General features: G+C 42.7%; 1 protein-coding gene across 1 annotated transcript in view; it reads left to right on the top strand.

Moving 5' to 3' along the window:
* Window positions 1–474, top strand: part of LOC137884016 (forkhead box protein K2-like) — a 12474-nt gene extending 12000 nt beyond the window's left edge. Inside the window, exon 9 of the mRNA XM_068725643.1 lies at window positions 1–474. This exon is cut by the window's left edge and continues 1237 nt beyond it. The gene's annotated coding sequence lies outside the window, so the exon portion shown is untranslated.
* Window positions 475–9797: the final 9323 nt, after the last annotated feature.

Raw genomic sequence — 9797 nt, 5'->3', positions numbered from 1 at the left:
GCACAGATAACCGATTATAAGCATATGAAATCTCCATGTGTAGTTCCAGATGTTGACCTTGCATGTGTCCGAATTTTACAGTCGTTAACTGTAAACTGAACAGAGGAAAAAAAAAAAAAACGGAAAAAAAAAAACAAGACCTGCTTTGTCCAAACCAGACCTGCACTTGATTACATGTTTGTGTTTTCATTATTATTATTATTATTATTATTATTATTATTGTTATTATTTTGTTTCCTCCTCTTCCTCCTCTTCGTCCCTCCCGGCTGTGTTGACGTTGTGGTGTTGGCAGACCCCCCCCCCCCCCCCCTTCACCACCACCTTCTTGCTTGATTATGTTACTCTGTTCCGGCGACCTGACGAGTCTGTTTTTCTGATTGTACACGTTCCAAACAATAGTAAAGGAAAAAAAATTTGATGTTTGTTCTGCTTCAGTGGAGAAATGCTTTTTTTTAAATAAATTAATTTAAAGCCCCCTTTTATTTATTTTTTTTAATCTGTTCCTGTATCGTTGTAGTTCCTCTCGTCTCCACGGGGGGGCAGTAGAGGAGGGGTTTTCAGGCTGTCGGATGGTGAGAGAAGCAGCAGATCAACTGTCCTTTAACACAAGATGGCTGCATCCTAAAACAGTCAGGTACAAGTTCAGCAGGGACAACTTTAATACCAATTAGTTTTACCCACATCATCAATTCTAAAGCTTTAGAATCGTCACTACAGTGATTCAGCTCCTTTTCATTCAGATGTTGCCTCTTAGTTTGTGCTTTAAATATATTTAAAGATGAAAACTAAGAATTCAGGAGAAAAAAGAGCTTAATTTGAACTGAAAGCAGCACTAAAATAGCTAAGAATCACAGTTAGACACAATTGTAAAGAAGCTTTAGTCTAAATATGTCTCTGCAGATGATTAACGTCAGTAATGTAAGTGTGAGGCGTGGTAACCGGTGGTGAAGGTTCAGAAGATCAACGTGAGGAACTGAAGCTAAACGAGAAGATGAGGAGCAGAGAACAAAGTGAAGTTCATTGTCTTCTAGGAAACAGAAGATGACATACCAAAGAGGATAACGAGTGCAACCAAGTAATAAAATCAAGATAGAAGTCAAAACAAGATGTGCAGCAATTACTGAGTTATTTGAGACTTCGTGGATCAAAACGAGGAGACCGTAAGTCCAGAGTGAGTCAGTCACTGTTTAAGCTCCGCGTGTTTCTCAGAATCCACCTCGTGTGTTTTTGGATAAACAGACGCCCACAGCAGCGAAACAATTATCCAGCGCTCGCCCCCGCAGAGGTCCAGCGGTCCTCCTTTGTGTTGGAGGAGCTAAATAAAGCTGCAGCGTCTGCGCCGTTTCCTCAGAAGATTCACTTTGAAGCAGCGACAAACTTAATCGGCTACTTAACTACGTTCACGATGAGGAGCTACTCTTTAATATCTGTGTGTGCCTCAATGTTCACCCCTGGGATAACCAGAATCACATGAAGTTTAAAACCATCTCACAATCAGCGTATGAACTGTCAAGATGTGAGCAAACATTGGCTCATTAATATTCATACATTCCAGCAGCACTGATGGAGAAACCGGCCTCAGATGTTAATCAGCTGCAGGTTTGTTAGTTGATTAAAGATCCCAGAAGAGAGACGTCGACGACGTCTGCTGGGAACAACGCAACATATTAATAAACATGAAGCGTCTTCTGCTGACGGATGAACGGCTGGAACACTCCTTCCTGTTTACACTCAGGTACACAGACGGGAGCGTGAGTGTCGAGCATCATTTATGAACATGAGATCATCGTGCTCAGGTTATCATGCTTTCATGAGTCAAGATTTAATCAGGAGTCAAGTCACGAGTCAAGACTTAAAGTCCCGAGTCAAGTCCTGAGTCAAGACTTAAAGTCACGAGTCAAGTCCCGAGTCAAGACTTAAAGTCACGAGTCAAGTCCTGAGTCAAGACTTAAAGTCTTGAGTCAAGTCCCGAGTCAAGACTTAGTCATGAGTCAAGTTCCAAGTCAAGACTTAAAGTCACGAGTCAAGTCCTGAGTCAAGACATAAAGTCTTGAGTCAAGTTCCAAGTCAAGACTTAAAGTCACGAGTCAAGTCCCGAGTCAAGACTTAAAGTCACGAGTCAAGTCTTGAGTCAAGACTTAAAGTCACGAGTCAAGTCCTGAGTCAAGACTTAAAGTCTTGAGTCAAGTCCAGAGTCAAGACTTAGTCATGAGTCAAGTTCCAAGTCAAGACTTAAAGTCACGAGTCAAGTCCTGAGTCAAGACATAAAGTCTTGAGTCAAGTTCCAAGTCAAGACTTAAAGTCACGAGTCAAGTCCCGAGTCAAGACTTAAAGTCACGAGTCAAGTCTTGAGTCAAGACTTAAAGTCACGAGTCAAGTCCTGAGTCAAGACTTAAAGTCTTGAGTCAAGTCCAGAGTCAAGACTTAGTCATGAGTCAAGTTCCAAGTCAAGACTTAAAGTCACGAGTCAAGTCCTGAGTCAAGACATAAAGTCTTGAGTCAAGTCCAAGTCAAGACTTAAAGTCACGAGTCAAGTCCCGAGTCAAGACTTAGTCATGAGTCAAGTTCCAAGTCAAGACTTAAAGTCACGAGTCAAGTCCCGAGTCAAGACTTAGTCATGAGTCAAGTTCCAAGTCAAGACTTAAAGTCACGAGTCAAGTCCTGAGTCAAGACTTAAAGTCTTGAGTCAAGTTCCAAGTCAAGACTTAAAGTCACGAGTCAAGTCCTGAGTCAAGACATAGTCTTGAGTCAAGTTCCAAGTCAAGACTCAAAGTCTTGAGTCAAGTTCCGAGTCAAGACTTAAAGTCTTGAGTCAAGTCCTGAGTCAAGACAAAGTCTTGAGTCAAGTTCCAAGTCAAGACTCAAAGTCTTGAGTCAAGTTCCGAGTCAAGACTCAAAGTCTTGAGTCAAGTTCTGAGTCAAGACTTAGTCTTGAGTCAAGTTCCAAGTCAAGACTCAAGTCTTGAGTCAAGTTCCGAGTCAAGACTTAGTCACGAGTCAAGTTCCAAGTCAAGACTTAAAGTCACGAGTCAAGTCCTGAGTCAAGACATAGTCTTGAGTCAAGTTCCAAGTCAAGACTCAAAGTCTTGAGTCAAGTTCCGAGTCAAGACTTAGTCTTGAGTCAAGTTCCAAGTCAAGACTCAAAAGTCTTGAGTCAAGTTCCAAGTCAAGACTTAAAGTCACGAGTCAAGTCCCGAGTCAAGACTTAAAGTCACGAGTCAAGTCCTGAGTCAAGACTTAAAGTCACGAGTCAAGTCCTGAGTCAAGACTTAAAGTCTTGAGTCAAGTCCCGAGTCAAGACTTAGTCATGAGTCAAGTTCCAAGTCAAGACTTAAAGTCACGAGTCAAGTCCTGAGTCAAGACATAAAGTCTTGAGTCAAGTTCCAAGTCAAGACTTAAAGTCACGAGTCAAGTCCTGAGTCAAGACTTAAAGTCACGAGTCAAGTCCTGAGTCAAGACTTAAAGTCTTGAGTCAAGTCCCGAGTCAAGACTTAGTCATGAGTCAAGTTCCAAGTCAAGACTTAAAGTCTTGAGTCAAGTCCCGAGTCAAGACTTAGTCATGAGTCAAGTTCCAAGTCAAGACTTAAAGTCACGAGTCAAGTCCCGAGTCAAGACTTAGTCATGAGTCAAGTTCCAAGTCAAGACTTAAAGTCACGAGTCAAGTCCTGAGTCAAGACATAGTCTTGAGTCAAGTTCCAAGTCAAGACTTAAAGTCACAAGTCAAGTCCTGAGTCAAGACATAGTCTTGAGTCAAGTTCCAAGTCAAGACTCAAAGTCACGAGTCAAGTTTCGAGTCAAGACTTAGTCTTGAGTCAAGTTCCAAGTCAAGACTCAAAAGTCTTGAGTCAAGTTCCAAGTCAAGACTTAAAGTCACGAGTCAAGTCCTGAGTCAAGACTTAAAGTCACGAGTCAAGTCCTGAGTCAAGTTCCAAGTCAAGACTCAAAGTCTTGAGTCAAGTTCCGAGTCAAGACTCAAAGTCTTGAGTCAAGTTCCAAGTCAAGACTAAAAAGTCTTGAGTCAAGTTCCGAGTCAAGACTTAGTCACGAGTCAAGTTCCAAGTCAAGACTTAAAGTCACGAGTCAAGTCCTGAGTCAAGACATTAAGTCTTGAGTCAAGTTCCGAGTCAAGACTCAAAGTCTTGAGTCAAGTCTCAAGTCAAGACTCAAAGCCTTGAGTCAAGTTCTGAGTCAAATCCCGATGTAATATCTTATAGATATTAGTAGTTTGTTGTTATATCAATGCTTTGAATGTCATAAACTGCTCCTTTAACGTCAGTTTATTCAAGAAATGAAGAAAAAATGAATTGATTCGTGGCACACTTTAGTAACATACTTTATAATCTTTGGGCTTGAGGGACGGTATCAAGTATTGTCACATAAAAAGAAGACTCAAGTCCGGGTGACGTCACGAGTCACTGGTGTAAAGTCATGTGATTCATGTCAGGAAAACACTCATCTTTAATTTCTTCTTTTGCTTTTTCATTAGCAAGTGTTAGATAATGACCGCTCACCTCTGGCTGCTCTGTATGTAAACACACACACACACACACACACACACACACACACGCACACACTGTGCAACCTTGAGTCTCTGGTTGAATACTGCTGATAGACACCAGTGGAAGGGAAGCAGCACACACACACACACACACACACACACACACGTTGGTGTTGCCCACACTGCTGGCTGTGTAGGTGGAGTCTCCATGGAAACCCGGAGCTTCAGTGTTGATGCTCTGAAAGCTGGTTTAGAGGATGATGAGGATGATGAAGAGTCTGCTGCCCTGCTCCGTTCGGTCTCATTGTAATTGTTCTCAGAACTATCCGCCCCCTCTGTTTTCAAGAAACAAAGGAGCTAACCGCTAACAGACCAGAGACCTGAGGTCTGTTATTAGCTCGTCTCTCAGGGTCATGAGGTTGCTTGTTGTTTGTATTGCCAGAAGAAGGGGGGGGGGGGGGGGGACTATTCCAGGACTCTAATCCTCTGATGATATCTGGTCATGTTGACCTGCAGCAGCTCCTTAAAGCTGCCGTTTCCAACACGTCGTGGAGAAAGAGTTCAGCGTCGAGGAGCCTCTTCATGAATATGGAGACGTAGCGCCTGGATTCTTCTCTTCTATTTCAGGAAGATTAATCCGGTTATTTGGTAATTATCGCAATCCCTGTTTTGACATAACAACCTTTTCAGTCTTTCGGCGTCACATGACTGAGTTTATATCCAATCAGAGCTGCAGCAACTTTACAGTTTTTTTACTGTTTTTTTTTTTTAATTTACTGATGCTCTTCCTCTAGCTTTTTGATTATGTTGTTTTATTTTGTTTCCCATAATAATTGTCACAAATTGACAAATGTGTGAGTCCTACGAGGATCTTGTGTGCTCACACGAGAGACCTGCGCTGCATAGTTAAGAACTTTGGGTTATTTTGCTTCCATAACATGTCTTCTTCCTGACTAGTGGAGATAAAACATTCAAAATACACATTGAGGTTTTTATTTTACTACTTTGTTTATTTGCGTCTGAATATTTCTACTAAATTCACCAAAAGTTACCATCACATAATGCCTCATTTGCATATCAAAACATAACATTTCATAAAACTTGTAATACAAAAAGATATTGTCTTAGTGTGAGTGATGAAGTGGTGAAGTTTCATGGTGATATCTACTAGTTCATTTTTTTACCCTATTCACCTGTAGACTCTTCTAAATGGCTGTAATTGACCTAAACGTCTCTTTGAAGGGCATTTTTCAGAAATCTCCACTTCAGTAGTTCTGACATCCACCAAACTTCACACCTTCATTCCTCTCTGTGTGCTGAAGCTTTCTGCTGAGGGCTTTGTCCACACACCACTCACACACTCATTTATGCTACATTTATTAATAAAAACATGAAGAAAATAGATTTTTCTTTGTTGCTGTTCACAGTATTTTCTGATTAATGGACTGATGAAAACAGATGTCCAAAATACTCTCTGTAAAAAACCTTTGACTCATTTTAAACCTTGCTTTATTCAATGTTGTAATACAAATAAATCTATTTGTTAAAACTTTAATCTTCCCTTGATTTGATTAGTGAAACATGTCATCGCTTAAAACAAGAGAAAATGACCTCATGATCAACGGGTGGATGTTGCAATTGCGTTTGAGAAATAAATTGTCCCCCTGATGGATGATGAAGTTATATTTATTGGCTCGTTAAAAGTTTTTTATATTTGAATTGGTTTCGTCATGCATTTTTGTCCTTCAGATTTACAATTTGAGTGGATAAACTAAAGCAGTCGTTGCATGAAAGGGTTCTAGTGAATGTGTGTAAACACGTCACTTTGTGTGTTCTGGGTGATTTTTTGTTTTCTCCAGAATAAAAGCTTTCCTATCCCTGAGCAGCTAATAGCAAACCTCTGTCCACAGGAATAAACAACTTTTCTGTGACAAAACGCCAAAAAAACAAAACCACACCATCACGAGAACAACTGTGAGTGCAGTACCGCCACTGACCCCATGATGGCAGCGCAGAGCAAAGCATGCGGACGTACCTCACGCGCACGCGACAACAAAGTGCTGCACCGGATCACGGTCACGCCACGATGGCCCTGACACTTCATGGCAGCCATTTCCATGTAGCAGCAGAGGCGTGAGAGAGGACAGAGGGACGAGAGTGTGATGGAGACATCAGAGAGAGAGAGAGAGAGAGAGAGAGAGAGAGAGAGAGAGAGAGAGAGAGAGAGAGAGAGAGGTGGGTGGCTGTGAGCAGAGAGGGAATAAGAGGCTGTGTGTGTCTGTAACCTCGGGTAACAGCTGCTGCACAACTGGCCCTGAAACATGCAGGACCCCCACTGATCCGAGCGCTGAGTGAAACCTCTCTCACAGCAGCAATTGGATGCTGAGAGCACACAGGTCTGCTGGTGTTAATGGGAAAAAAAACACTTGACATCCCGGAGTGTGAGGTTGCTTCTGCTTTGCGTCGGCCTCATGAAGAGAATTCCGGTTGTTCGCCGTGACCTCGTTGGTCTCCGTCACATGTTTCGTCTCTCTCTCTGTCTCTCCGTCTCTGAGCGGTAGGAGTTTTGGACATGTGGCCGCCGCTCGCTCTCCGTCCAGGAGTCCGTCTCGCTGTAATCCCTCAAAGCGGCGCCTCCGACATGAGATCCTCTGGGACGGACATCAGGGAGCGCGAGGGGCTCATTTTAAAGCCTCTGTGGAAAACAGAGCTGAGAATATGAGGAGGAACGAGGCCTCATGACATCCTGAACCTCACCTGACACCAAACTGTGATGTCCTGTCTTCATGTTTAAGCATTTAGCTCAGGTCTGTAGTTAGGGATGACTCTGGTTTAAAGTTAGGGCTGGATGACTCGGGTTTAAAGTTAGGCCTGGATGACTCGGGTTTAAAGTTAGGGCTGGATGACTCGGGTTTAAAGTTAGGGCTGGCTCAGGTTTATAGTTGGGACTGGCTCAGGTTTGTAGTTAGGGCTGCCTCAGGTGTATAGTTAGGGCTGGCTCAGGTTTAAAGTTAGGGCTGGCTCAGGTTTATAGTTAGGGCTGGCTCAGGTTTATAGTTAGGGCTGGCTCAGGTTTAAAGTTAGGGCTGGCTCAGGTTTATAGTTGGGGCTGGCTCAGGTTTATAGTTGGGACTGGCTCAGGTTTATAGTGGGGGCTGGCTCAGGTTTATAGTTAGGGCTGGCTCAGGTTTAAAGTTAGGGCTGGCTCAGGTTTATAGTTGGGGCTGGCTCAGGTTTATAGTTGGGACTGGCTCAGGTTTATAGTGGGGGCTGGCTCAGGTTTATAGTTAGGGCTGGCTCAGGTTTATAGTTAGGGCTGGCTCAGGTTTATAGTTGGGGCTGGCTCAGGTTTATAGTTAGGGCTGGCTCAGGTTTATAGTTAGGGCTGGCTCAGGTTTATAGTTAGGGCTGGCTCAGGTTTATAGTTAGGGCTGGCTCAGGTTTAAAGTTAGGGCTGGCTCAGGTTTATAGTTAGGGCTGGCTCAGGTTTATAGTTAGGGCTGGCTCAGGTTTAAAGTTAGGGCTGGCTCAGGTTTATAGTTGGGGCTGGCTCAGGTTTATAGTTGGGACTGGCTCAGGTTTATAGTTAGGGCTGGCTCAGGTTTAAAGTTAGGGCTGGCTCAGGTTTATAGTTGGGGCTGGCTCAGGTTTATAGTTGGGACTGGCTCAGGTTTATAGTGGGGGCTGGCTCAGGTTTATAGTTAGGGCTGGCTCAGGTTTATAGTTAGGGCTGGCTCAGGTTTATAGTTGGGGCTGGCTCAGGTTTATAGTTAGGGCTGGCTCAGGTTTATAGTTAGGGCTGGCTCAGGTTTATAGTTAGGGCTGGCTCAGGTTTAAAGTTAGGGCTGGCTCAGGTTTATAGTTAGGGCTGGCTCAGGTTTATAGTTAGGGCTGGCTCAGGTTTAAAGTTAGGGCTGGCTCAGGTTTATAGTTGGGGCTGGCTCAGGTTTATAGTTGGGACTGGCTCAGGTTTATAGTTAGGGCTGGCTCAGGTTTATAGTTGGGGCTGGCTCAGGTTTATAGTTGGGACTGGCTCAGGTTTATAGTTAGGGCTGGTTCAGGTTTATAGATACACTGAGCTCCTCTCTCCTCTTCTCTCTCTCCTTCTTTATGAATTCACGTCTCATTAATGCTCATTACTGACTTTGCGTCTTCCTCGGAGTCTTTGTGCTTTCTCTCCTCGTAGGTTTCATGGATCGTAATTAGAGTAATTATTATCATTATTATTCTATTATATCCACTGCTGCTGGTATAATTAGTCATTTTTCCATCATTATTCTGCTTACTATTCTCATTATATGAATCATTTATGTCATATGCATTGAATGTGTCTGAGGTTTCTTCCTTCTTTTTCAGGGGGGGGGGGGGGGGGGGTAGTGTTTCATGTACAGATTGTAAAGCCTTCTGAGACAGATTTGTGATTTTGGGCTGTACTAAAATGAATTGAATTCTACACAAAGTGGCTTTAAAGCTGCGTTTCTTATTTTCTATACAGTTGGCCTATTTAAGCCGAGTTCACACGACTAAAACCCTGATTTTTCAGACATGTCAATCACAGTAAGCCCGCCCTAAAGCACACTCTTGAAACTAGAGATTGAGACAATAAACTCATGTTCACAATGTTTACTGAGGGAATAAATCAAGAGAGAAGTAGATAAATGCATCTTTCCAACTGTTTTGGAAACAAAGTATATATTATGATTCTGGTAATATCCATCAACGGTGAAATGAATCCAAAAGGAACAACTGCTGGTGAAGAGTGATGAAGGTAAGCAGGCATTCCTTTCATATCATCCAACAGATCACGAGATGTCTGGTCCACATGGAACCAGAACACTGTATCTCTGTAGCATCAGGGGTCAACAGGAGGGAGTGGTGTTGTCTGGTATCAGGCCCGTCTGCTTGTTGATCTGCAATCCACATTTTTTTGGACCGTTTTCTGCGTTTGACTTTGGTAAGTCGAATTCTTAGAACCCAAATTGTAGTTTATGAAGAAATTAGATTACAATTAGATAATCATGGATGATTTGTAAGGATTCTGGTGATTGTTTCTCTCATGCCAAACCTTTCCTTTTACCAACACTTATAAAGATATTCATGGTCCTCAGATGATGAATCCTTTTCCATCCAGTGCCGTGTCTTTGTACGTTTGTTCTGTGCATCATTTCTAAACCACTAACGGGGCTTTCAGCACTTTTTCTTTCATTTAAATGGAGAACATTTGCTGTAAACTTGTAAAAAATACCGACATCATGGGACAAACAAGACAACTAACTTTTGCAATGTGACATTTATTTGT

The sequence above is a fragment of the Cebidichthys violaceus genome, unplaced genomic scaffold, assembly GCF_023349555.1.
Source record: "Cebidichthys violaceus isolate CVI_PGR_0920_01 unplaced genomic scaffold, fCebVio1.0.p SCAF_36, whole genome shotgun sequence".
Lineage (NCBI taxonomy): Eukaryota > Metazoa > Chordata > Actinopteri > Perciformes > Stichaeidae > Cebidichthys > Cebidichthys violaceus.
The sequence above is the reverse complement of the archived record's forward strand: the minus strand, read 5'-3'. Positions and strand labels throughout refer to the sequence as shown.